Source organism: Hyperolius riggenbachi, chromosome 2 (assembly GCF_040937935.1).
Source record: "Hyperolius riggenbachi isolate aHypRig1 chromosome 2, aHypRig1.pri, whole genome shotgun sequence".
NCBI classification, from domain to species: Eukaryota; Metazoa; Chordata; class Amphibia; order Anura; family Hyperoliidae; genus Hyperolius; species Hyperolius riggenbachi.
In genome coordinates, this window is record NC_090647.1 from 301,393,181 (window position 1) to 301,415,034 (window position 21,854).

Below are 21,854 nucleotides of genomic sequence, written 5' to 3' on the forward strand. Positions count from 1 at the left end.
GGACAAAGCCCAGGGTTATCCTCGTTAGTATAGTGGTCAGTATCCCCGCCTGTCACGCGGGAGACCGGGGTTCAATTCCCCGACGGGGAGGCAGCTTTTGCTTCTTAAACTTTGTTTATCTCCATGTGTCTAGCCTAGGAATAACGTTTGTTCAGCCCTTTCACTAACATTTTCCAGCCCCCTTGCTGGTGGTGGAGACTCACAGTGCCATGGCCGGTTAGCTCAGTTGGTTAGAGCGTGGTGCTAATAACGCCAAGGTCGTGGGTTCGATCTCCGTACGGGCTACAGGTGTGTGCTTAGACTTTTCACTCTGCCTGTCTGGGCACTGTGAAAGCAGTCGTTGCTTCTGCACTGGAGATCACTGACCCTCTTTCCATCAGTTGACTCTGCTAAAGGCAGCGAGCCCTCTGTACACCCAGGACTGTTGTCATGGTTTCAAGGAGATGAAATCGCACTCCCCCCTCATTGGAAATGTCCTTTTACATGGCATGCAAAAACAGTTACCTACTTTGCATACAACTTTGCCAACTGCTTTTTCTTTCCCAGCAATACTGCTGCTCTCCTTTCAGCTGTATGGAAATACCGTTGCTTGTCTTTTGCACCTAACACAAAATTGAAACACAATCTATTTCACAGAATAACCTCTACCCAAAAGCAAAACCAAACAAACCCTAGAGGCCACATTCAGGACAGAATGTGGCCTCGGTGACCGTTAGGAAAGGTAGTGAGCAAAAAGATCATTTCAGGATTTATGGAAACAAATCACTACTAGTTGTAATTGGCTACTGGATTATAGCCTGGCTACATGGAGAGCACTACTGCCCTACTTCTGTGACTGAAGATACAGTTTAAAGGAAACCTGAACTGGAAAGACTGTGGGAGGTGCTTTTGAAGAGTAGCCTTTGAATTTGCTAGTTGGTTGGTTTTGTCCATCTCTGTGTTCTTGAGAGGACAAAGCCCAGGGTTATCCTCGTTAGTATAGTGGTCAGTATCCCCGCCTGTCACGCGGGAGACCGGGGTTCAATTCCCCGACGGGGAGGCAGCTTTTGCTTCTTAAACTTTGTTTATCTCCATGTGTCTAGCCTAGGAATAACGTTTGTTCAGCCCTTTCACTAACATTTTCCAGCCCCCTTGCTGGTGGTGGAGACTCACAGTGCCATGGCCGGTTAGCTCAGTTGGTTAGAGCGTGGTGCTAATAACGCCAAGGTCGTGGGTTCGATCCCCGTATGGGCCACAGGTGTGCGCTTAGACTTTTCACTCTGCCTGTCTGGGCACTGTGAAAGCAGTCGTTGCTTCTGCACTGGAGATCACTGACCCTCTTTCCATCAGTTGACTCTGCTAAAGGCAGCGAGCCCTCTGTACACCCAGGACTGTTGTCATGGTTTCAAGGAGATGAAATCGCACTCCCCCCTCATTGGAAATGTCCTTTTACATGGCATGCAAAAACAGTTACCTACTTTGCATACAACTTTGCCAACTGCTTTTTCTTTCCCAGCAATACTGCTGCTCTCCTTTCAGCTGTATGGAAATACCGTTGCTTGTCTTTTGCACCTAACACAAAATTGAAACACAATCTATTTCACAGAATAACCTCTACCCAAAAGCAAAACCAAACAAACCCTAGAGGCCACATTCAGGACAGAATGTGGCCTCGGTGACCGTTAGGAAAGGTAGTGAGCAAAAAGATCATTTCAGGATTTATGGAAACAAATCACTACTAGTTGTAATTGGCTACTGGATTCCAGCCTGGCTACATGGAAAGCACTACTGCCCTACTTCTGTGACTGAAGATACAGTTTAAAGGAAACCTGAACTGGAAAGACTGTGGGAGGTGCTTTTGAAGAGTAGCCTTTGAATTTGCTAGTTGGTTGGTTTTGTCCATCTCTGTGTTCTTGAGAGGACAAAGCCCAGGGTTATCCTCGTTAGTATAGTGGTCAGTATTCCCGCCTGTCACGCGGGAGACCGGGGTTCAATTCCCCGACGGGGAGGCAGCTTTTGCTTCTTAAACTTTGTTTATCTCCATGTGTCTAGCCTAGGAATAACGTTTGTTCAGCCCTTTCACTAACATTTTCCAGCCCCCTTGCTGGTGGTGGAGACTCACAGTGCCATGGCCGGTTAGCTCAGTTGGTTAGAGCATGGTGCTAATAACGCCAAGGTCGCGGGTTCGATCCCTGTACGGGCCACAGGTGTGCGCTTAGACTTTTCGCTCTGCCTGTCTGGGCACTGTGAAAGCAGTCGTTGCTTCCGCACTGGAGATCACTGACCCTCTTTCCATCAGTTGACTCTGCTAAAGGCAGCGAGCCCTCTGTACACCCAGGACTGTTGTGATGGTTTCAAGGAGATGAAATCGCACTCCCCCCTCATTGGAAATGTCCTTTTACATGGCATGCAAAAACAGTTACCTACTTTGCATACAACTTTGCCAACTGCTTTTTCTTTCCCAGCAATACTGCTGCTCTCCTTTCAGCTGTATGGAAATACCGTTGCTTGTCTTTTGCACCTAACACAAAATTGAAACACAATCTATTTCACAGAATAACCTCTACCCAAAAGCAAAACCAAACAAACCCTAGAGGCCACATTCAGGACAGAATGTGGCCTCGGTGACCGTTAGGAAAGGTAGTGAGCAAAAAGATCATTTCAGGATTTATGGAAACAAATCACTACTAGTTGTAATTGGCTACTGGATTATAGCCTGGCTACATGGAGAGCACTACTGCCCTACTTCTGTGACTGAAGATACAGTTTAAAGGAAACCTGAACTGGAAAGACTGTGGGAGGTGCTTTTGAAGAGTAGCCTTTGAATTTGCTAGTTGGTTGGTTTTGTCCATCTCTGTGTTCTTGAGAGGACAAAGCCCAGGGTTATCCTCGTTAGTATAGTGGTCAGTATCCCCGCCTGTCACGCGGGAGACCGGGGTTCAATTCCCCGACGGGGAGGCAGCTTTTGCTTCTTAAACTTTGTTTATCTCCATGTGTCTAGCCTAGGAATAACGTTTGTTCAGCCCTTTCACTAACATTTTCCAGCCCCCTTGCTGGTGGTGGAGACTCACAGTGCCATGGCCGGTTAGCTCAGTTGGTTAGAGCGTGGTGCTAATAACGCCAAGGTCGTGGGTTCGATCCCCGTATGGGCCACAGGTGTGCGCTTAGACTTTTCACTCTGCCTGTCTGGGCACTGTGAAAGCAGTCGTTGCTTCTGCACTGGAGATCACTGACCCTCTTTCCATCAGTTGACTCTGCTAAAGGCAGCGAGCCCTCTGTACACCCAGGACTGTTGTCATGGTTTCAAGGAGATGAAATCGCACTCCCCCCTCATTGGAAATGTCCTTTTACATGGCATGCAAAAACAGTTACCTACTTTGCATACAACTTTGCCAACTGCTTTTTCTTTCCCAGCAATACTGCTGCTCTCCTTTCAGCTGTATGGAAATACCGTTGCTTGTCTTTTGCACCTAACACAAAATTGAAACACAATCTATTTCACAGAATAACCTCTACCCAAAAGCAAAACCAAACAAACCCTAGAGGCCACATTCAGGACAGAATGTGGCCTCGGTGACCGTTAGGAAAGGTAGTGAGCAAAAAGATCATTTCAGGATTTATGGAAACAAATCACTACTAGTTGTAATTGGCTACTGGATTCCAGCCTGGCTACATGGAAAGCACTACTGCCCTACTTCTGTGACTGAAGATACAGTTTAAAGGAAACCTGAACTGGAAAGACTGTGGGAGGTGCTTTTGAAGAGTAGCCTTTGAATTTGCTAGTTGGTTGGTTTTGTCCATCTCTGTGTTCTTGAGAGGACAAAGCCCAGGGTTATCCTCGTTAGTATAGTGGTCAGTATTCCCGCCTGTCACGCGGGAGACCGGGGTTCAATTCCCCGACGGGGAGGCAGCTTTTGCTTCTTAAACTTTGTTTATCTCCATGTGTCTAGCCTAGGAATAACGTTTGTTCAGCCCTTTCACTAACATTTTCCAGCCCCCTTGCTGGTGGTGGAGACTCACAGTGCCATGGCCGGTTAGCTCAGTTGGTTAGAGCATGGTGCTAATAACGCCAAGGTCGCGGGTTCGATCCCTGTACGGGCCACAGGTGTGCGCTTAGACTTTTCGCTCTGCCTGTCTGGGCACTGTGAAAGCAGTCGTTGCTTCCGCACTGGAGATCACTGACCCTCTTTCCATCAGTTGACTCTGCTAAAGGCAGCGAGCCCTCTGTACACCCAGGACTGTTGTGATGGTTTCAAGGAGATGAAATCGCACTCCCCCCTCATTGGAAATGTCCTTTTACATGGCATGCAAAAACAGTTACCTACTTTGCATACAACTTTGCCAACTGCTTTTTCTTTCCCAGCAATACTGCTGCTCTCCTTTCAGCTGTATGGAAATACCGTTGCTTGTCTTTTGCACCTAACACAAAATTGAAACACAATCTATTTCACAGAATAACCTCTACCCAAAAGCAAAACCAAACAAACCCTAGAGGCCACATTCAGGACAGAATGTGGCCTCGGTGACCGTTAGGAAAGGTAGTGAGCAAAAAGATCATTTCAGGATTTATGGAAACAAATCACTACTAGTTGTAATTGGCTACTGGATTATAGCCTGGCTACATGGAGAGCACTACTGCCCTACTTCTGTGACTGAAGATACAGTTTAAAGGAAACCTGAACTGGAAAGACTGTGGGAGGTGCTTTTGAAGAGTAGCCTTTGAATTTGCTAGTTGGTTGGTTTTGTCCATCTCTGTGTTCTTGAGAGGACAAAGCCCAGGGTTATCCTCGTTAGTATAGTGGTCAGTATCCCCGCCTGTCATGCGGGAGACCGGGGTTCAATTCCCCGACGGGGAGGCAGCTTTTGCTTCTTAAACTTTGTTTATCTCCATGTGTCTAGCCTAGGAATAACGTTTGTTCAGCCCTTTCACTAACATTTTCCAGCCCCCTTGCTGGTGGTGGAGACTCACAGTGCCATGGCCGGTTAGCTCAGTTGGTTAGAGCGTGGTGCTAATAACGCCAAGGTCGCGGGTTCGATCCGCTTAGACTTTTCACTCTGCCTGTCTGGGCACTGTGAAAGCAGTCGTTGCTTCTGCACTGGAGATCACTGACCCTCTTTCCATCAGTTGACTCTGCTAAAGGCAGCGAGCCCTCTGTACACCCAGGACTGTTGTCATGGTTTCAAGGAGATGAAATCGCACTGCCCCCTCATTGGAAATGTCCTTTTACATGGCATGCAAAAACAGTTACCTACTTTGCATACAACTTTGCCAACTGCTTTTTCTTTCCCAGCAATACTGCTGCTCTCCTTTCAGCTGTATGGAAATACCGTTGCTTGTCTTTTGCACCTAACACAAAATTGAAACACAATCTATTTCACAGAATAACCTCTACCCAAAAGCAAAACCAAACAAACCCTAGAGGCCACATTCAGGACAGAATGTGGCCTCGGTGACCGTTAGGAAAGGTAGTGAGCAAAAAGATCATTTCAGGATTTATGGAAACAAATCACTACTAGTTGTAATTGGCTACTGGATTCCAGCCTGGCTACATGGAAAGCACTACTGCCCTACTTCTGTGACTGAAGATACAGTTTAAAGGAAACCTGAACTGGAAAGACTGTGGGAGGTGCTTTTGAAGAGTAGCCTTTGAATTTGCTAGTTGGTTGGTTTTGTCCATCTCTGTGTTCTTGAGAGGACAAAGCCCAGGGTTATCCTCTTTAGTATAGTGGTCAGTATCCCCGCCTGTCACGCGGGAGACTGGGGTTCAATTCCCCGACGGGGAGGCAGCTTTTGCTTCTTAAACTTTGTTTATCTCCATGTGTCTAGCCTAGCAATAACGTTTGTTCAGCCCTTTCACTAACATTTTCCAGCCCCCTTGCTGGTGGTGGAGACTCACAGTGCCATGGCCGGTTAGCTCAGTTGGTTAGAGCGTGGTGCTAATAACGCCAAGGTCGCGGGTTCGATCCCCGTACGGGCCGCAGGTGTGCGCTTCGACTTTTCACTCTGCCTGTCTGGGCACTGTGAAAGCAGTCGTTGCTTCTGCACTGGAGATCACTGACCCTCTTTCCATCAGTTGACTCTGCTAAAGGCAGCGAGCCCTCTGTACACCCAGGACTGTTGTCATGGTTTCAAGGAGATGAAATCGCACTCCCCCCTCATTGGAAATGTCCTTTTACATGGCATGCAAAAACAGTTACCTACTTTGCATACAACTTTGCCAACTGCTTTTTCTTTCCCAGCAATACTGCTGCTCTCCTTTCAGCTGTATGGAAATACCGTTGCTTGTCTTTTGCACCTAACACAAAATTGAAACACAATCTATTTCACAGAATAACCTCTACCCAAAAGCAAAACCAAACAAACCCTAGAGGCCACATTCAGGACAGAATGTGGCCTCGGTGACCGTTAGGAAAGGTAGTGAGCAAAAAGATCATTTCAGGATTTATGGAAACAAATCACTACTAGTTGTAATTGGCTACTGGATTCCAGCCTGGCTACATGGAAAGCACTACTGCCCTACTTCTGTGACTGAAGATACAGTTTAAAGGAAACCTGAACTGGAAAGACTGTGGGAGGTGCTTTTGAAGAGTAGCCTTTGAATTTGCTAGTTGGTTGGTTTTGTCCATCTCTGTGTTCTTGAGAGGGCAAAGCCCAGGGTTATCCTCGTTAGTATAGTGGTCAGTATCCCCGCCTGTCACGCGGGAGACCGGGGTTCAATTCCCCGACGGGGAGGCAGCTTTTGCTTCTTAAACTTTGTTTATCTCCATGTGTCTAGCCTAGGAATAACGTTTGTTCAGCCCTTTCACTAACATTTTCCAGCCCCCTTGCTGGTGGTGGAGACTCACAGTGCCATGGCCGGTTAGCTCAGTTGGTTAGAGCGTGGTGCTAATAACGTCAAGGTCGCGGGTTCGATCCCCGTACGGGCCACAGGTGTGCGCTTAGACTTTTCACTCTGCCTGTCTGGGCACTGTGAAAGCAGTCGTTGCTTCTGCACTGGAGATCACTGACCCTCTTTCCATCAGTTGACTCTGCAAAAGGCAGCGAGCCCTCTGTACACCCAGGACTGTTGTCATGGTTTCAAGGAGATGAAATCGCACTCCCCCTCATTGGAAATGTCCTTTTACATGGCATGCAAAAACAGTTACCTACTTTGCATACAACTTTGCCAACTGCTTTTTCTTTCCCAGCAATACTGCTGCTCTCCTTTCAGCTGTATGGAAATACCGTTGCTTGTCTTTTGCACCTAACACAAAATTGAAACACAATCTATTTCACAGAATAACCTCTACCCAAAAGCAAAACCAAACAAACCCTAGAGGCCACATTCAGGACAGAATGTGGCCTCGGTGACCGTTAGGAAAGGTAGTGAGCAAAAAGATCATTTCAGGATTTATGGAAACAAATCACTACTAGTTGTAATTGGCTACTGGATTCCAGCCTGGCTACATGGAAAGCACTACTGCCCTACTTCTGTGACTGAAGATACAGTTTAAAGGAAACCTGAACTGGAAAGACTGTGGGAGGTGCTTTTGAAGAGTAGCCTTTGAATTTGCTAGTTGGTTGGTTTTGTCCATCTCTGTGTTCTTGAGAGGACAAAGCCCAGGGTTATCCTCGTTAGTATAGTGGTCAGTATCCCCGCCTGTCACGCGGGAGACCGGGGTTCAATTCCCCGACGGGGAGGCAGCTTTTGCTTCTTAAACTTTGTTTATCTCCATGTGTCTAGCCTAGGAATAATGTTTGTTCAGCCCTTTCACTAACATTTTCCAGCCCCCTTGCTGGTGGTGGAGACTCACAGTGCCATGGCCGGTTAGCTCAGTTGGTTAGAGCGTGGTGCTAATAACGCCAAGGTCGTGGGTTCGATCCCCGTACGGGTCACAGGTGTGCGCTTAGACTTTTCACTCTGCCTGTCTGGGCACTGTGAAAGCAGTCGTTGCTTCTGCACTGGAGATCACTGACCCTCTTTCTATCAGTTGACTCTGCTAAAGGCAGCGAGCCCTCTGTACACCCAGGACTGTTGTCATGGTTTCAAGGAGATGAAATCGCACTCCCCCCTCATTGGAAATGTCCTTTTACATGGCATGCAAAAACAGTTACCTACTTTGCATACAACTTTGCCAACTGCTTTTTCTTTCCCAGCAATACTGCTGCTCTCCTTTCAGCTGTATGGAAATACCGTTGCTTGTCTTTTGCACCTAACACAAAATTGAAACACAATCTATTTCACAGAATAACCTCTACCCAAAAGCAAAACCAAACAAACCCTAGAGGCCACATTCAGGACAGAATGTGGCCTCGGTGACCGTTAGGAAAGGTAGTGAGCAAAAAGATCATTTCAGGATTTATGGAAACAAATCACTACTAGTTGTAATTGGCTACTGGATTCCAGCCTGGCTACATGGAAAGCACTACTGCCCTACTTCTGTGACTGAAGATACAGTTTAAAGGAAACCTGAACTGGAAAGACTGTGGGAGGTGCTTTTGAAGAGTAGCCTTTGAATTTGCTAGTTGGTTGGTTTTGTCCATCTCTGTGTTCTTGAGAGGACAAAGCCCAGGGTTATCCTCGTTAGTATAGTGGGCAGTATCCCCGCCTGTCACGCGGGAGACCGGGGTTCAATTCCCCGACGGGGAGGCAGCTTTTGCTTCTTAAACTTTGTTTATCTCCATGTGTCTAGCCTAGGAATAACGTTTGTTCAGCCCTTTCACTAACATTTTCCAGCCCCCTTGCTGGTGGTGGAGACTCACAGTGCCATGGCCGGTTAGCTCAGTTGGTTAGAGCGTGGTGCTAATAACGCCAAGGTCGCGGGTTCGATCCCCGTACGGGCCACAGGTGTGCGCTTAGACTTTTCACTCTGCCTGTCTGGGCACTGTGAAAGCAGTCGTTGCTTCTGCACTGGAGATCACTGACCCTCTTTCCATCAGTTGACTCTGCTAAAGGCAGCGAGCCCTCTGTACACCCAGGACTGTTGTCATGGTTTCAAGGAGATGAAATCGCACTCCCCCCTCATTGGAAATGTCCTTTTACATGGCATGCAAAAACAGTTACCTACTTTGCATACAACTTTGCCAACTGCTTTTTCTTTCCCAGCAATACTGCTGCTCTCCTTTCAGCTGTATGGAAATACCGTTGCTTGTCTTTTGCACCTAACACAAAATTGAAACACAATCTATTTCACAGAATAACCTCTACCCAAAAGCAAAACCAAACAAACCCTAGAGGCCACATTCAGGACAGAATGTGGCCTCGGTGACCGTTAGGAAAGGTAGTGAGCAAAAAGATCATTTCAGGATTTATGGAAACAAATCACTACTAGTTGTAATTGGCTACTGGATTCCAGCCTGGCTACATGGAAAGCACTACTGCCCTACTTCTGTGACTGAAGATACAGTTTAAAGGAAACCTGAACTGGAAAGACTGTGGGAGGTGCTTTTGAAGAGTAGCCTTTGAATTTGCTAGTTGGTTGGTTTTGTCCATCTCTGTGTTCTTGAGAGGACAAAGCCCAGGGTTATCCTCGTTAGTATAGTGGTCAGTATCCCCGCCTGTCACACGGGAGACCGGGGTTCAATTCCCCGACGGGGAGGCAGCTTTTGCTTCTTAAACTTTGTTTATCTCCATGTGTCTAGCCTAGGAATAACGTTTGTTCAGCCCTTTCACTAACATTTTCCAGCCCCCTTGCTGGTGGTGGAGACTCGCAGTGCCATGGCCGGTTAGCTCAGTTGGTTAGTGCGTGGTGCTAATAACGCCAAGGTCGCGGGTTCGATCCCCGTACGGGCCACAGGTGTGCGCTTAGACTTTTCACTCTGCCTGTCTGGGCACTGTGAAAGCAGTCGTTGCTTCTGCACTGGAGATCACTGACCCTCTTTCCATCAGTTGACTCTGCTAAAGGCAGCGAGCCCTCTGTACACCCAGGACTGTTGTCATGGTTTCAAGGAGATGAAATCGCACTCCCCCCTCATTGGAAATGTCCTTTTACATGGCATGCAAAAACAGTTACCTACTTTGCATACAACTTTGCCAACTGCTTTTTCTTTCCCAGCAATACTGCTGCTCTCCTTTCAGCTGTATGGAAATACCGTTGCTTGTCTTTTGCACCTAACACAAAATTGAAACACAATCTATTTCACAGAATAACCTCTACCCAAAAGCAAAACCAAACAAACCCTAGAGGCCACATTCAGGACAGAATGTGGCCTCGGTGACCGTTAGGAAAGGTAGTGAGCAAAAAGATCATTTCAGGATTTATGGAAACAAATCACTACTAGTTGTAATTGGCTACTGGATTCCAGCCTGGCTACATGGAAAGCACTACTGCCCTACTTCTGTGACTGAAGATACAGTTTAAAGGAAACCTGAACTGGAAAGACTGTGGGAGGTGCTTTTGAAGAGTAGCCTTTGAATTTGCTAGTTGGTTGGTTTTGTCCATCTCTGTGTTCTTGAGAGGACAAAGCCCAGGGTTATCCTCGTTAGTATAGTGGTCAGTATCCCCGCCTGTCACGCGGGAGACCGGGGTTCAATTCCCCGACGGGGAGGCAGCTTTTGCTTCTTAAACTTTGTTTATCTCCATGTGTCTAGCCTAGGAATAACGTTTGTTCAGCCCTTTCACTAACATTTTCCAGCCCCCTTGCTGGTGGTGGAGACTCACAGTGCCATGGCCGGTTAGCTCAGTTGCTTAGAGCGTGGTGCTAATAATGCCAAGGTCGCGGGTTTGATCCCCGTATGGGCCACAGGTGTGCGCTTAGACTTTTCACTCTGCCTGTCTGGGCACTGTGAAAGCAGTCGTTGCTTCTGCACTGGAGATCACTGACCCTCTTTCCATCAGTTGACTCTGCTAAAGGCAGCGAGCCCTCTGTACACCCAGGACTGTTGTCATGGTTTCAAGGAGATGAAATCGCACTCCCCCCTCATTGGAAATGTCCTTTTACATGGCATGCAAAAACAGTTACCTACTTTGCATACAACTTTGCCAACTGCTTTTTCTTTCCCAGCAATACTGCTGCTCTCCTTTCAGCTGTATGGAAATACCGTTGCTTGTCTTTTGCACCTAACACAAAATTGAAACACAATCTATTTCACAGAATAACCTCTACCCAAAAGCAAAACCAAACAAACCCTAGAGGCCACATTCAGGACAGAATGTGGCCTCGGTGACCGTTAGGAAAGGTAGTGAGCAAAAAGATCATTTCAGGATTTATGGAAACAAATCACTACTAGTTGTAATTGGCTACTGGATTCCAGCCTGGCTACATGGAAAGCACTACTGCCCTACTTCTGTGACTGAAGATACAGTTTAAAGGAAACCTGAACTGGAAAGACTGTGGGAGGTGCTTTTGAAGAGTAGCCTTTGAATTTGCTAGTTGGTTGGTTTTGTCCATCTCTGTGTTCTTGAGAGGACAAAGCCCAGGGTTATCCTCGTTAGTATAGTGGTCAGTATCCCCGCCTGTCACGCGGGAGACCGGGGTTCAATTCCCCGACGGGGAGGCAGCTTTTGCTTCTTAAACTTTGTTTATCTCCATGTGTCTAGCCTAGGAATAACGTTTGTTCAGCCCTTTCACTAACATTTTCCAGCCCCCTTGCTGGTGGTGGAGACTCACAGTGCCATGGCCGGTTAGCTCAGTTGGTTAGAGCATGGTGCTAATAACGCCAAGGTCGCGGGTTCGATCCCCGTACGGGCCACAGGTGTGCGCTTAGACTTTTCACTCTGCCTGTCTGGGCACTGTGAAAGCAGTCGTTGCTTCTGCACTGGAGATCACTGACCCTCTTTCCATCAGTTGACTCTGCTAAAGGCAGCGAGCCCTCTGTACACCCAGGACGGTTGTCATGGTTTCAAGGAGATGAAATCACACTCCCCCCTCATTGGAAATGTCCTTTTACATGGCATGCAAAAACAGTTACCTACTTTGCATACAACTTTGCCAACTGCTTTTTCTTTCCCAGCAATACTGCTGCTCTCCTTTCAGCTGTATGGAAATACCGTTGCTTGTCTTTTGCACCTAACACAAAATTGAAACACAATCTATTTCACAGAATAACCTCTACCCAAAAGCAAAACCAAACAAACCCTAGAGGCCACATTCAGGACAGAATGTGGCCTCGGTGACCGTTAGGAAAGGTAGTGAGCAAAAAGATCATTTCAGGATTTATGGAAACAAATCACTACTAGTTGTAATTGGCTACTGGATTCCAGCCTGGCTACATGGAAAGCACTACTGCCCTACTTCTGTGACTGAAGATACAGTTTAAAGGAAACCTGAACTGGAAAGACTGTGGGAGGTGCTTTTGAAGAGTAGCCTTTGAATTTGCTAGTTGGTTGGTTTTGTCCATCTCTGTGTTCTTGAGAGGACAAAGCCCAGGGTTATCCTCGTTAGTATAGTGGTCAGTATCCCCGCCTGTCACGTGGGAGACCGGGGTTCAATTCCCCGACGGGGAGGCAGCTTTTGCTTCTTAAACTTTGTTTATCTCCATGTGTCTAGCCTAGGAATAACGTTTGTTCAGCCCTTTCACTAACATTTTCCAGCCCCCTTGCTGGTGGTGGAGACTCACAGTGCCATGGCCGGTTAGCTCAGTTGGTTAGAGCGTGGTGCTAATAACGCCAAGGTCGCGGGTTCGATCCCCGTACGGGCCACAGGTGTGCGCTTAGACTTTTCACTCTGCCTGTCTGGGCACTGTGAAAGCAGTCGTTGCTTCTGCACTGGAGATCACTGACCCTCTTTCCATCAGTTGACTCTGCTAAAGGCAGCGAGCCCTCTGTACACCCAGGACTGTTGTCATGGTTTCAAGGAGATGAAATCGCACTCCCCCCTCATTGGAAATGTCCTTTTACATGGCATGCAAAAACAGTTACCTACTTTGCATACAACTTTGCCAACTGCTTTTTCTTTCCCAGCAATACTGCTGCTCTCCTTTCAGCTGTATGGAAATACCGTTGCTTGTCTTTTGCACCTAACACAAAATTGAAACACAATCTATTTCACAGAATAACCTCTACCCAAAAGCAAAACCAAACAAACCCTAGAGGCCACATTCAGGACAGAATGTGGCCTCGGTGACCGTTAGGAAAGGTAGTGAGCAAAAAGATCATTTCAGGATTTATGGAAACAAATCACTACTAGTTGTAATTGGCTACTGGATTCCAGCCTGGCTACATGGAAAGCACTACTGCCCTACTTCTGTGACTGAAGATACAGTTTAAAGGAAACCTGAACTGGAAAGACTGTGGGAGGTGCTTTTGAAGAGTAGCCTTTGAATTTGCTAGTTGGTTGGTTTTGTCCATCTCTGTGTTCTTGAGAAGACAAAGCCCAGGGTTATCCTCGTTAGTATAGTGGTCAGTATCCCCGCCTGTCACGTGGGAGACCGGGGATCAATTCCCCGACGGGGAGGCAGCTTTTGCTTCTTAAACTTTGTTTATCTCCATGTGTCTAGCCTAGGAATAACGTTTGTTCAGCCCTTTCACTAACATTTTCCAGCCCCCTTGCTGGTGGTGGAGACTCACAGTGCCATGGCCGGTTAGCTCAGTTGGTTAGAGCGTGGTGCTAATAACGCCAAGGTCGCGGGTTCGATCCCCGTACGGGCCACAGGTGTGCGCTTAGACTTTTCACTCTGCCTGTCTGGGCACTGTGAAAGCAGTCGTTGCTTCTGCACTGGAGATCACTGACCCTCTTTCCATCAGTAGAGGTGCTTTTGAAGAGTAGCCTTTGAATTTGCTAGTTGGTTGGTTTTGTCCATCTCTGTGTTCTTGAGAGTACAAAGCCCAGGGTTATCCTCGTTAGTATAGTGGTCAGTATCCCCGCCTGTCACGCGGGAGACCGGGGTTCAATTCCCCGACGGGGAGGCAGCTTTTGCTTCTTAAACTTTGTTTATCTCCATGTGTCTAGCCTAGGAATAACGTTTGTTCAGCCCTTTCATTAACATTTTCCAGCCCCCTTGCTGGTGGTGGAGACTCACAGTGCCATGGCCGGTTAGCTCAGTTGGTTAGAGCGTGGTGCTAATAACGCCAAGGTCGCGGGTTCGATCCCCGTACGGGCCACAGGTGTGCGCTTAGACTTTTCACTCTGCCTGTCTGGGCACTGTGAAAGCAGTCGTTGCTTCTGCACTGGAGATCACTGACCCTCTTTCCATCAGTTGACTCTGCTAAAGGCAGCGAGCCCTCTGTACACCCAGGACTGTTGTCATGGTTTCAAGGAGATGAAATCGCACTCCCCCCTCATTGGAAATGTCCTTTTACATGGCATGCAAAAACAGTTACCTACTTTGCATACAACTTTGCCAACTGCTTTTTCTTTCCCAGCAATACTGCTGCTCTCCTTTCAGCTGTATGGAAATACCGTTGCTTGTCTTTTGCACCTAACACAAAATTGAAACACAATCTATTTCACAGAATAACCTCTACCCAAAAGCAAAACCAAACAAACCCTAGAGGCCACATTCAGGACAGAATGTGGCCTCGGTGACCGTTAGGAAAGGTAGTGAGCAAAAAGATCATTTCAGGATTTATGGAAACAAATCACTACTAGTTGTAATTGGCTACTGGATTCCAGCCTGGCTACATGGAAAGCACTACTGCCCTACTTCTGTGACTGAAGATACAGTTTAAAGGAAACCTGAACTGGAAAGACTGTGGGAGGTGCTTTTGAAGAGTAGCCTTTGAATTTGCTAGTTGGTTGGTTTTGTCCATCTCTGTGTTCTTGAGAGGACAAAGCCCAGGGTTATCCTCGTTAGTATAGTGGTCAGTATCCCCGCCTGTCACGCGGGAGACCGGGGTTCAATTCCCTGACGGGGAGGCAGCTTTTGCTTCTTAAACTTTGTTTATCTCCATGTGTCTAGCCTAGGAATAACGTTTGTTCAGCCCTTTCACTAACATTTTCCAGCCCCCTTGCTGGTGGTGGAGACTCACAGTGCCATGGCCGGTTAGCTCAGTTGGTTAGAGCGTGTTGCTAATAACGCCAAGGTCGCCGGTTCGATCCCCGTACGGGCCACAGGTGTGTGCTTAGACTTTTCACTCTGCCTGTCTGGGCACTGTGAAAGCAGTCGTTGCTTCTGCACTGGAGATCACTGACCCTCTTTCCATCAGTTGACTCTGCTAAAGGCAGCGAGCCCTCTGTACACCCAGGACTGTTGTCATGGTTTCAAGGAGATGAAATCGCACTCCCCCCTCATTGGAAATGTCCTTTTACATGGCATGCAAAAACAGTTACCTACTTTGCATACAACTTTGCCAACTGCTTTTTCTTTCCCAGCAATACTGCTGCTCTCCTTTCAGCTGTATGGAAATACCGTTGCTTGTCTTTTGCACCTAACACAAAATTGAAACACAATCTATTTCACAGAATAACCTCTACCCAAAAGCAAAACCAAACAAACCCTAGAGGCCACATTCAGGACAGAATGTGGCCTCGGTGACCGTTAGGAAAGGTAGTGAGCAAAAAGATCATTTCAGGATTTATGGAAACAAATCACTACTAGTTGTAATTGGCTACTGGATTCCAGCCTGGCTACATGGAAAGCACTACTGCCCTACTTCTGTGACTGAAGATACAGTTTAAAGGAAACCTGAACTGGAAAGACTGTGGGAGGTGCTTTTGAAGAGTAGCCTTTGAATTTGCTAGTTGGTTGGTTTTGTCCATCTCTGTGTTCTTGAGAGGACAAAGCCCAGGGTTATCCTCGTTAGTATAGTGGTCAGTATCCCCGCCTGTCACGCGGGAGACCGGGGTTCAATTCCCCGACGGGGAGGCAGCTTTTGCTTCTTAAACTTTGTTTATCTCCATGTGTCTAGCCTAGGAATAACGTTTGTTCAGCCCTTTCACTAACATTTTCCAGCCCCCTTGCTGGTGGTGGAGACTCACAGTGCCATGGCCGGTTAGCTCAGTTGGTTAGAGCGTGGTGCTAATAACGCCAAGGTCGTGGGTTCGATCCCCGTACGGGCCACAGGTGTGCGCTTAGACTTTTCACTCTGCCTGTCTGGGCACTGTGAAAGCAGTCGTTGCTTCTGCACTGGAGATCACTGACCCTCTTTCCATCAGTTGACTCTGCTAAAGGCAGCGAGCCCTCTGTACACCCAGGACTGTTGTCATGGTTTCAAGGAGATGAAATCGCACTCCCCCCTCATTGGAAATGTCCTTTTACATGGCATGCAAAAACAGTTACCTACTTTGCATACAACTTTGCCAACTGCTTTTTCTTTCCCAGCAATACTGCTGCTCTCCTTTCAGCTGTATGGAAATACCGTTGCTTGTCTTTTGCACCTAACACAAAATTGAAACACAATCTATTTCACAGAATAACCTCTACCCAAAAGCAAAACCAAACAAACCCTAGAGGCCACATTCAGGACAGAATGTGGCCTCGGTGACCGTTAGGAAAGGTAGTGAGCAAAAAGATCATTTCAGGATTTATGGAAACAAATCACTACTAGTTGTAATTGGCTACTGGATTCCAGCCTGGCTACATGGAAAGCACTACTGCCCTACTTCTGTGACTGAAGATACAGTTTAAAGGAAACCTGAACTGGAAAGACTGTGGGAGGTGCTTTTGAAGAGTAGCCTTTGAATTTGCTAGTTGGTTGGTTTTGTCCATCTCTGTGTTCTTGAGAGGACAAAGCCCAGGGTTATCCTCGTTAGTATAGTGGTCAGTATCCCCGCCTGTCACGCGGGAGACCGGGGTTCAATTCCCCGACGGGGAGGCAGCTTTTGCTTCTTAAACTTTGTTTATCTCCATGTGTCTAGCCTAGGAATAACGTTTGTTCAGCCCTTTCACTAACATTTTCCAGCCCCCTTGCTGGTGGTGGAGACTCACAGTGCCATGGCCGGTTAGCTCAGTTGGTTAGAGCGTGTTGCTAATAACGCCAAGGTCGCCGGTTCGATCCCCGTACGGGCCACAGGTGTGTGCTTAGACTTTTCACTCTGCCTGTCTGGGCACTGTGAAAGCAGTCGTTGCTTCTGCACTGGAGATCACTGACCCTCTTTCCATCAGTTGACTCTGCTAAAGGCAGCGAGCCCTCTGTACACCCAGGACTGTTGTCATGGTTTCAAGGAGATGAAATCGCACTCCCCCCTCATTGGAAATGTCCTTTTACATGGCATGCAAAAACAGTTACCTACTTTGCATACAACTTTGCCAACTGCTTTTTCTTTCCCAGCAATACTGCTGCTCTCCTTTCAGCTGTATGGAAATACCGTTGCTTGTCTTTTGCACCTAACACAAAATTGAAACACAATCTATTTCACAGAATAACCTCTACCCAAAAGCAAAACCAAACAAACCCTAGAGGCCACATTCAGGACAGAATGTGGCCTCGGTGACCGTTAGGAAAGGTAGTGAGCAAAAAGATCATTTCAGGATTTATGGAAACAAATCACTACTAGTTGTAATTGGCTACTGGATTCCAGCCTGGCTACATGGAAAGCACTACTGCCCTACTTCTGTGACTGAAGATACAGTTTAAAGGAAACCTGAACTGGAAAGACTGTGGGAGGTGCTTTTGAAGAGTAGCCTTTGAATTTGCTAGTTGGTTGGTTTTGTCCATCTCTGTGTTCTTGAGAGGACAAAGCCCAGGGTTATCCTCGTTAGTATAGTGGTCAGTATCCCCGCCTGTCACGCGGGAGACCGGGGTTCAATTCCCCGACAGGGAGGCAGCTTTTGCTTCTTAAACTTTGTTTATCTCCATGTGTCTAGCCTAGGAATAACGTTTGTTCAGCCCTTTCACTAACATTTTCCAGCCCCCTTGCTGGTGGTGGAGACTCACAGTGCCATGGCCGGTTAGCTCAGTTGGTTAGAGCGTGGTGCTAATAACGCCAAGGTCGCGGGTTCGATCCCCGTACGGGCCACAGGTGTGCGCTTAGACTTTTCACTCTGCCTGTCTGGGCACTGTGAAAGCAGTCGTTGCTTCTGCACTGGAGATCACTGACCCTCTTTCCTTCAGTTGACTCTGCTAAAGGCAGCGAGCCCTCTGTACACCCAGGACTGTTGTCATGGTTTCAAGGAGATGAAATCGCACTCCCCCCTCATTGGAAATGTCCTTTTACATGGCATGCAAAAACAGTTACCTACTTTGCATACAACTTTGCCAACTGCTTTTTCTTTCCCAGCAATACTGCTGCTCTCCTTTCAGCTGTATGGAAATACCGTTGCTTGTCTTTTTCACCTAACACAAAATTGAAACACAATCTATTTCACAGAATAACCTCTACCCAAAAGCAAAACCAAACAAACCCTAGAGGCCACATTCAGGACAGAATGTGGCCTCGGTGACCGTTAGGAAAGGTAGTGAGCAAAAAGATCATTTCAGGATTTATGGAAACAAATCACTACTAGTTGTAATTGGCTACTGGATTCCAGCCTGGCTACATGGAAAGCACTACTGCCCTACTTCTGTGACTGAAGATACAGTTTAAAGGAAACCTGAACTGGAAAGACTGTGGGAGGTGCTTTTGAAGAGTAGCCTTTGAATTTGCTAGTTGGTTGGTTTTGTCCATCTCTGTGTTCTTGAGAGGACAAAGCCCAGGGTTATCCTCGTTAGTATAGTGGTCAGTATCCCCGCCTGTCACGCGGGAGACCGGGTTTCAATTCCCCGACGGGGAGGCAGCTTTTGCTTCTTAAACTTTGTTTATCTCCATGTGTCTAGCCTAGGAATAACGTTTGTTCAGCCCTTTCACTAACATTTTCCAGCCCCCTTGCTGGTGGTGGAGACTCACAGTGCCATGGCCGGTTAGCTCAGTTGGTTAGAGCGTGTTGCTAATAACGCCAAGGTCGCCGGTTCGATCCCCGTATGGGCCACAGGTGTGCGCTTAGACTTTTCACTCTGCCTGTCTGGGCACTGTGAAAGCAGTCGTTGCTTCTGCACTGGAGATCAATGACCCTCTTTCCATCAGTTGACTCTGCTAAAGGCAGCGAGCCCTCTGTACACCCAGGACTGTTGTCATGGTTTCAAGGAGATGAAATCGCACTCCCCCCTCATTGGAAATGTCCTTTTACATGGCATGCAAAAACAGTTACCTACTTTGCATACAACTTTGCCAACTGCTTTTTCTTTCCCAGCAATACTGCTGCTCTCCTTTCAGCTGTATGGAAATACCGTTGCTTGTCTTTTGCACCTAACACAAAATTGAAACACAATCTATTTCACAGAATAACCTCTACCCAAAAGCAAAACCAAACAAACCCTAGAGGCCACATTCAGGACAGAATGTGGCCTCGGTGACCGTTAGGAAAGGTAGTGAGCAAAAAGATCATTTCAGGATTTATGGAAACAAATCACTACTAGTTGTAATTGGCTACTGGATTCCAGCCTGGCTACATGGAAAGCACTACTGCCCTACTTCTGTGACTGAAGATACAGTTTAAAGGAAACCTGAACTGGAAAGACTGTGGGAGGTGCTTTTGAAGAGTAGCCTTTGAATTTGCTAGTTGGTTGGTTTTGTCCATCTCTGTGTTCTTGAGAGGACAAAGCCCAGGGTTATCCTCGTTAGTATAGTGGTCAGTATCCCCGCCTGTCACGCGGGAGACCGGGGTTCAATTCCCCGACGGGGAGGCAGCTTTTGCTTCTTAAACTTTGTTTATCTCCATGTGTCTAGCCTAGGAATAATGTTTGTTCAGCCCTTTCACTAACATTTTCCAGCCCCCTTGCTGGTGGTGGAGACTCACAGTGCCATGGCCGGTTAGCTCAGTTGGTTAGAGCGTGGTGCTAATAACGCCAAGGTCGTGGGTTCGATCCCCGTACGGGCCACAGGTGTGCGCTTAGACTTTTCACTCTGCCTGTCTGGGCACTGTGAAAGCAGTCGTTGCTTCTGCACTGGAGATCACTGACCCTCTTTCCATCAGTTGACTCTGCTAAAGGCAGCGAGCCCTCTGTACACCCAGGACTGTTGTCATGGTTTCAAGGAGATGAAATCGCACTCCCCCCTCATTGGAAATGTCCTTTTACATGGCATGCAAAAACAGTTACCTACTTTGCATACAACTTTGCCAACTGCTTTTTCTTTCCCAGCAATACTGCTGCTCTCCTTTCAGCTGTATGGAAATACCGTTGCTTGTCTTTTGCACCTAACACAAAATTGAAACACAATCTATTTCACAGAATAACCTCTACCCAAAAGCAAAACCAAACAAACCCTAGAGGCCACATTCAGGACAGAATGTGGCCTCGGTGACCGTTAGGAAAGGTAGTGAGCAAAAAGATCATTTCAGGATTTATGGAAACAAATTACTACTAGTTGTAATTGGCTACTGGATTCCAGCCTGGCTACATGGAAAGCACTACTGCCCTACTTCTGTGACTGAAGATACAGTTTAAAGGAAACCTGAACTGGAAAGACTGTGGGAGGTGCTTTTGAAGAGTAGCCTTTGAATTTGCTAGTTGGTTGGTTTTGTCCATCTCTGTGTTCTTGAGAGGACAAAGCCCAGGGTTATCCTCGTTAGTATAGTGGTCAGTATCCCCGCCTGTCACGCGGGAGACCGGGGTTCAATTCCCCGACGGGGAGGCAGCTTTTGCTTCTTAAACTTTGTTTATCTCCATGTGTCTAGCCTAGGAATAACGTTTGTTCAGCCCTTTCACTAACATTTTCCAGCCCCCTTGCTGGTGGTGGAGATTCGCAGTGCCATGGCTGGTTAGCTCAGTTGGTTAGTGCGTGGTGCTAATAACGCCAAGGTCGCGGGTTCGATCCCCGTACGGGCCACAGGTGTGCGCTTAGACTTTTCACTCTGCCTGTCTGGGCACTGTGAAAGCAGTCGTTGCTTCTGCACTGGAGATCACTGACCCTCTTTCCATCAGTTGACTCTGCTAAAGGCAGCGAGCCCTCTGTACACCCAGGACTGTTGTCATGGTTTCAAGGAGATGAAATCGCACTCCCCCCTCATTGGAAATGTCCTTTTACATGGCATGCAAAAACAGTTACCTACTTTGCATACAACTTTGCCAACTGCTTTTTCTTTCCCAGCAATACTGCTGCTCTCCTTTCAGCTGTATGGAAATACCGTTGCTTGTCTTTTGCACCTAACACAAAATTGAAACACAATCTATTTCACAGAATAACCTCTACCCAAAAGCAAAACCAAACAAACCCTAGAGGCCACATTCAGGACAGAATGTGGCCTCGGTGACCGTTAGGAAAGGTAGTGAGCAAAAAGATCATTTCAGGATTTATGGAAACAAATCACTACTAGTTGTAATTGGCTACTGGATTCCAGCCTGGCTACATGGAAAGCACTACTGCCCTACTTCTGTGACTGAAGATACAGTTTAAAGGAAACCTGAACTGGAAAGACTGTGGGAGGTGCTTTTGAAGAGTAGCCTTTGAATTTGCTAGTTGGTTGGTTTTGTCCATCTCTGTGTTCTTGAGAGGACAAAGCCCAGGGTTATCCTCGTTAGTATAGTGGTCAGTATCCCCGCCTGTCACGCGGGAGACCGGGGTTCAATTCCCCGACGGGGAGGCAGCTTTTGCTTCTTAAACTTTGTTTATCTCCATGTGTCTAGCCTAGGAATAACGTTTGTTCAGCCCTTTCACTAACATTTTCCAGCCCCCTTGCTGGTGGTGGAGACTCACAGTGCCATGGCCGGTTAGCTCAGTTGGTTAGAGCGTGGTGCTAATAACGCCAAGGTCGCGGGTTCGATCCCCGTACGGGCCACAGGTGTGTGCTTAGACTTTTCACTCTGCCTGTCTGGGCACTGTGAAAGCAGTCGTTGCTTCTGCACTGGAGATCACTGACCCTCTTTCCATCAGTTGACTCTGCTAAAGGCAGCGAGCCCTCTGTACACCCAGGACTGTTGTCATGGTTTCAAGGAGATGAAATCGCACTCCCCCCTCATTGGAAATGTCCTTTTACATGGCATGCAAAAACAGTTACCTACTTTGCATACAACTTTGCCAACTGCTTTTTCTTTCCCAG

The 21,854-nt window shown here is 47.3% G+C and overlaps 46 non-coding genes across 46 annotated transcripts; all 46 read left to right on the forward strand.

Annotated features, from left to right (window-relative positions):
• The first annotated feature begins 18 nt into the window (after nucleotides 1-18).
• Nucleotides 19-90, forward strand: TRNAD-GUC (transfer RNA aspartic acid (anticodon GUC)). The gene has a single exon. It is a non-coding gene; the product is annotated as a tRNA-Asp (tRNA).
• A 121-nt stretch (nucleotides 91-211) lies between these two features.
• TRNAI-AAU (transfer RNA isoleucine (anticodon AAU)) lies at nucleotides 212-285 on the forward strand. The gene has a single exon. It is a non-coding gene; the product is annotated as a tRNA-Ile (tRNA).
• A 682-nt stretch (nucleotides 286-967) lies between these two features.
• TRNAD-GUC (transfer RNA aspartic acid (anticodon GUC)) lies at nucleotides 968-1,039 on the forward strand. Its single transcript has one exon. It is a non-coding gene; the product is annotated as a tRNA-Asp (tRNA).
• Nucleotides 1,040-1,160: 121 nt separating this feature from the next.
• On the forward strand, nucleotides 1,161-1,234 carry TRNAI-AAU (transfer RNA isoleucine (anticodon AAU)). The gene has a single exon. It is a non-coding gene; the product is annotated as a tRNA-Ile (tRNA).
• A 682-nt stretch (nucleotides 1,235-1,916) lies between these two features.
• On the forward strand, nucleotides 1,917-1,988 carry TRNAD-GUC (transfer RNA aspartic acid (anticodon GUC)). The gene has a single exon. It is a non-coding gene; the product is annotated as a tRNA-Asp (tRNA).
• A 121-nt stretch (nucleotides 1,989-2,109) lies between these two features.
• On the forward strand, nucleotides 2,110-2,183 carry TRNAI-AAU (transfer RNA isoleucine (anticodon AAU)). Its single transcript has one exon. It is a non-coding gene; the product is annotated as a tRNA-Ile (tRNA).
• A 682-nt stretch (nucleotides 2,184-2,865) lies between these two features.
• Nucleotides 2,866-2,937, forward strand: TRNAD-GUC (transfer RNA aspartic acid (anticodon GUC)). Its single transcript has one exon. It is a non-coding gene; the product is annotated as a tRNA-Asp (tRNA).
• A 121-nt stretch (nucleotides 2,938-3,058) lies between these two features.
• On the forward strand, nucleotides 3,059-3,132 carry TRNAI-AAU (transfer RNA isoleucine (anticodon AAU)). Its single transcript has one exon. It is a non-coding gene; the product is annotated as a tRNA-Ile (tRNA).
• A 682-nt stretch (nucleotides 3,133-3,814) lies between these two features.
• Nucleotides 3,815-3,886, forward strand: TRNAD-GUC (transfer RNA aspartic acid (anticodon GUC)). The gene has a single exon. It is a non-coding gene; the product is annotated as a tRNA-Asp (tRNA).
• A 121-nt stretch (nucleotides 3,887-4,007) lies between these two features.
• Nucleotides 4,008-4,081, forward strand: TRNAI-AAU (transfer RNA isoleucine (anticodon AAU)). The gene has a single exon. It is a non-coding gene; the product is annotated as a tRNA-Ile (tRNA).
• A 682-nt stretch (nucleotides 4,082-4,763) lies between these two features.
• On the forward strand, nucleotides 4,764-4,835 carry TRNAD-GUC (transfer RNA aspartic acid (anticodon GUC)). The gene has a single exon. It is a non-coding gene; the product is annotated as a tRNA-Asp (tRNA).
• A 1,049-nt stretch (nucleotides 4,836-5,884) lies between these two features.
• TRNAI-AAU (transfer RNA isoleucine (anticodon AAU)) lies at nucleotides 5,885-5,958 on the forward strand. The gene has a single exon. It is a non-coding gene; the product is annotated as a tRNA-Ile (tRNA).
• Nucleotides 5,959-6,640: 682 nt separating this feature from the next.
• On the forward strand, nucleotides 6,641-6,712 carry TRNAD-GUC (transfer RNA aspartic acid (anticodon GUC)). The gene has a single exon. It is a non-coding gene; the product is annotated as a tRNA-Asp (tRNA).
• A 121-nt stretch (nucleotides 6,713-6,833) lies between these two features.
• Nucleotides 6,834-6,907, forward strand: TRNAI-AAU (transfer RNA isoleucine (anticodon AAU)). Its single transcript has one exon. It is a non-coding gene; the product is annotated as a tRNA-Ile (tRNA).
• A 681-nt stretch (nucleotides 6,908-7,588) lies between these two features.
• TRNAD-GUC (transfer RNA aspartic acid (anticodon GUC)) lies at nucleotides 7,589-7,660 on the forward strand. Its single transcript has one exon. It is a non-coding gene; the product is annotated as a tRNA-Asp (tRNA).
• A 121-nt stretch (nucleotides 7,661-7,781) lies between these two features.
• On the forward strand, nucleotides 7,782-7,855 carry TRNAI-AAU (transfer RNA isoleucine (anticodon AAU)). Its single transcript has one exon. It is a non-coding gene; the product is annotated as a tRNA-Ile (tRNA).
• A 682-nt stretch (nucleotides 7,856-8,537) lies between these two features.
• On the forward strand, nucleotides 8,538-8,609 carry TRNAD-GUC (transfer RNA aspartic acid (anticodon GUC)). Its single transcript has one exon. It is a non-coding gene; the product is annotated as a tRNA-Asp (tRNA).
• A 121-nt stretch (nucleotides 8,610-8,730) lies between these two features.
• On the forward strand, nucleotides 8,731-8,804 carry TRNAI-AAU (transfer RNA isoleucine (anticodon AAU)). Its single transcript has one exon. It is a non-coding gene; the product is annotated as a tRNA-Ile (tRNA).
• A 682-nt stretch (nucleotides 8,805-9,486) lies between these two features.
• Nucleotides 9,487-9,558, forward strand: TRNAD-GUC (transfer RNA aspartic acid (anticodon GUC)). The gene has a single exon. It is a non-coding gene; the product is annotated as a tRNA-Asp (tRNA).
• A 121-nt stretch (nucleotides 9,559-9,679) lies between these two features.
• On the forward strand, nucleotides 9,680-9,753 carry TRNAI-AAU (transfer RNA isoleucine (anticodon AAU)). Its single transcript has one exon. It is a non-coding gene; the product is annotated as a tRNA-Ile (tRNA).
• Nucleotides 9,754-10,435: 682 nt separating this feature from the next.
• Nucleotides 10,436-10,507, forward strand: TRNAD-GUC (transfer RNA aspartic acid (anticodon GUC)). Its single transcript has one exon. It is a non-coding gene; the product is annotated as a tRNA-Asp (tRNA).
• A 121-nt stretch (nucleotides 10,508-10,628) lies between these two features.
• TRNAI-AAU (transfer RNA isoleucine (anticodon AAU)) lies at nucleotides 10,629-10,702 on the forward strand. Its single transcript has one exon. It is a non-coding gene; the product is annotated as a tRNA-Ile (tRNA).
• A 682-nt stretch (nucleotides 10,703-11,384) lies between these two features.
• TRNAD-GUC (transfer RNA aspartic acid (anticodon GUC)) lies at nucleotides 11,385-11,456 on the forward strand. The gene has a single exon. It is a non-coding gene; the product is annotated as a tRNA-Asp (tRNA).
• Nucleotides 11,457-11,577: 121 nt separating this feature from the next.
• Nucleotides 11,578-11,651, forward strand: TRNAI-AAU (transfer RNA isoleucine (anticodon AAU)). The gene has a single exon. It is a non-coding gene; the product is annotated as a tRNA-Ile (tRNA).
• Nucleotides 11,652-12,333: 682 nt separating this feature from the next.
• TRNAD-GUC (transfer RNA aspartic acid (anticodon GUC)) lies at nucleotides 12,334-12,405 on the forward strand. The gene has a single exon. It is a non-coding gene; the product is annotated as a tRNA-Asp (tRNA).
• Nucleotides 12,406-12,526: 121 nt separating this feature from the next.
• TRNAI-AAU (transfer RNA isoleucine (anticodon AAU)) lies at nucleotides 12,527-12,600 on the forward strand. The gene has a single exon. It is a non-coding gene; the product is annotated as a tRNA-Ile (tRNA).
• Nucleotides 12,601-13,282: 682 nt separating this feature from the next.
• TRNAD-GUC (transfer RNA aspartic acid (anticodon GUC)) lies at nucleotides 13,283-13,354 on the forward strand. Its single transcript has one exon. It is a non-coding gene; the product is annotated as a tRNA-Asp (tRNA).
• A 121-nt stretch (nucleotides 13,355-13,475) lies between these two features.
• Nucleotides 13,476-13,549, forward strand: TRNAI-AAU (transfer RNA isoleucine (anticodon AAU)). The gene has a single exon. It is a non-coding gene; the product is annotated as a tRNA-Ile (tRNA).
• A 185-nt stretch (nucleotides 13,550-13,734) lies between these two features.
• Nucleotides 13,735-13,806, forward strand: TRNAD-GUC (transfer RNA aspartic acid (anticodon GUC)). The gene has a single exon. It is a non-coding gene; the product is annotated as a tRNA-Asp (tRNA).
• A 121-nt stretch (nucleotides 13,807-13,927) lies between these two features.
• TRNAI-AAU (transfer RNA isoleucine (anticodon AAU)) lies at nucleotides 13,928-14,001 on the forward strand. Its single transcript has one exon. It is a non-coding gene; the product is annotated as a tRNA-Ile (tRNA).
• A 682-nt stretch (nucleotides 14,002-14,683) lies between these two features.
• TRNAD-GUC (transfer RNA aspartic acid (anticodon GUC)) lies at nucleotides 14,684-14,755 on the forward strand. The gene has a single exon. It is a non-coding gene; the product is annotated as a tRNA-Asp (tRNA).
• Nucleotides 14,756-14,876: 121 nt separating this feature from the next.
• TRNAI-AAU (transfer RNA isoleucine (anticodon AAU)) lies at nucleotides 14,877-14,950 on the forward strand. Its single transcript has one exon. It is a non-coding gene; the product is annotated as a tRNA-Ile (tRNA).
• A 682-nt stretch (nucleotides 14,951-15,632) lies between these two features.
• TRNAD-GUC (transfer RNA aspartic acid (anticodon GUC)) lies at nucleotides 15,633-15,704 on the forward strand. The gene has a single exon. It is a non-coding gene; the product is annotated as a tRNA-Asp (tRNA).
• Nucleotides 15,705-15,825: 121 nt separating this feature from the next.
• TRNAI-AAU (transfer RNA isoleucine (anticodon AAU)) lies at nucleotides 15,826-15,899 on the forward strand. Its single transcript has one exon. It is a non-coding gene; the product is annotated as a tRNA-Ile (tRNA).
• A 682-nt stretch (nucleotides 15,900-16,581) lies between these two features.
• Nucleotides 16,582-16,653, forward strand: TRNAD-GUC (transfer RNA aspartic acid (anticodon GUC)). Its single transcript has one exon. It is a non-coding gene; the product is annotated as a tRNA-Asp (tRNA).
• Nucleotides 16,654-16,774: 121 nt separating this feature from the next.
• TRNAI-AAU (transfer RNA isoleucine (anticodon AAU)) lies at nucleotides 16,775-16,848 on the forward strand. The gene has a single exon. It is a non-coding gene; the product is annotated as a tRNA-Ile (tRNA).
• A 682-nt stretch (nucleotides 16,849-17,530) lies between these two features.
• TRNAD-GUC (transfer RNA aspartic acid (anticodon GUC)) lies at nucleotides 17,531-17,602 on the forward strand. Its single transcript has one exon. It is a non-coding gene; the product is annotated as a tRNA-Asp (tRNA).
• A 121-nt stretch (nucleotides 17,603-17,723) lies between these two features.
• On the forward strand, nucleotides 17,724-17,797 carry TRNAI-AAU (transfer RNA isoleucine (anticodon AAU)). Its single transcript has one exon. It is a non-coding gene; the product is annotated as a tRNA-Ile (tRNA).
• A 682-nt stretch (nucleotides 17,798-18,479) lies between these two features.
• On the forward strand, nucleotides 18,480-18,551 carry TRNAD-GUC (transfer RNA aspartic acid (anticodon GUC)). Its single transcript has one exon. It is a non-coding gene; the product is annotated as a tRNA-Asp (tRNA).
• A 121-nt stretch (nucleotides 18,552-18,672) lies between these two features.
• TRNAI-AAU (transfer RNA isoleucine (anticodon AAU)) lies at nucleotides 18,673-18,746 on the forward strand. The gene has a single exon. It is a non-coding gene; the product is annotated as a tRNA-Ile (tRNA).
• A 682-nt stretch (nucleotides 18,747-19,428) lies between these two features.
• TRNAD-GUC (transfer RNA aspartic acid (anticodon GUC)) lies at nucleotides 19,429-19,500 on the forward strand. The gene has a single exon. It is a non-coding gene; the product is annotated as a tRNA-Asp (tRNA).
• A 121-nt stretch (nucleotides 19,501-19,621) lies between these two features.
• On the forward strand, nucleotides 19,622-19,695 carry TRNAI-AAU (transfer RNA isoleucine (anticodon AAU)). Its single transcript has one exon. It is a non-coding gene; the product is annotated as a tRNA-Ile (tRNA).
• Nucleotides 19,696-20,377: 682 nt separating this feature from the next.
• TRNAD-GUC (transfer RNA aspartic acid (anticodon GUC)) lies at nucleotides 20,378-20,449 on the forward strand. The gene has a single exon. It is a non-coding gene; the product is annotated as a tRNA-Asp (tRNA).
• A 121-nt stretch (nucleotides 20,450-20,570) lies between these two features.
• On the forward strand, nucleotides 20,571-20,644 carry TRNAI-AAU (transfer RNA isoleucine (anticodon AAU)). The gene has a single exon. It is a non-coding gene; the product is annotated as a tRNA-Ile (tRNA).
• A 682-nt stretch (nucleotides 20,645-21,326) lies between these two features.
• TRNAD-GUC (transfer RNA aspartic acid (anticodon GUC)) lies at nucleotides 21,327-21,398 on the forward strand. The gene has a single exon. It is a non-coding gene; the product is annotated as a tRNA-Asp (tRNA).
• A 121-nt stretch (nucleotides 21,399-21,519) lies between these two features.
• Nucleotides 21,520-21,593, forward strand: TRNAI-AAU (transfer RNA isoleucine (anticodon AAU)). Its single transcript has one exon. It is a non-coding gene; the product is annotated as a tRNA-Ile (tRNA).
• Nucleotides 21,594-21,854: the final 261 nt, after the last annotated feature.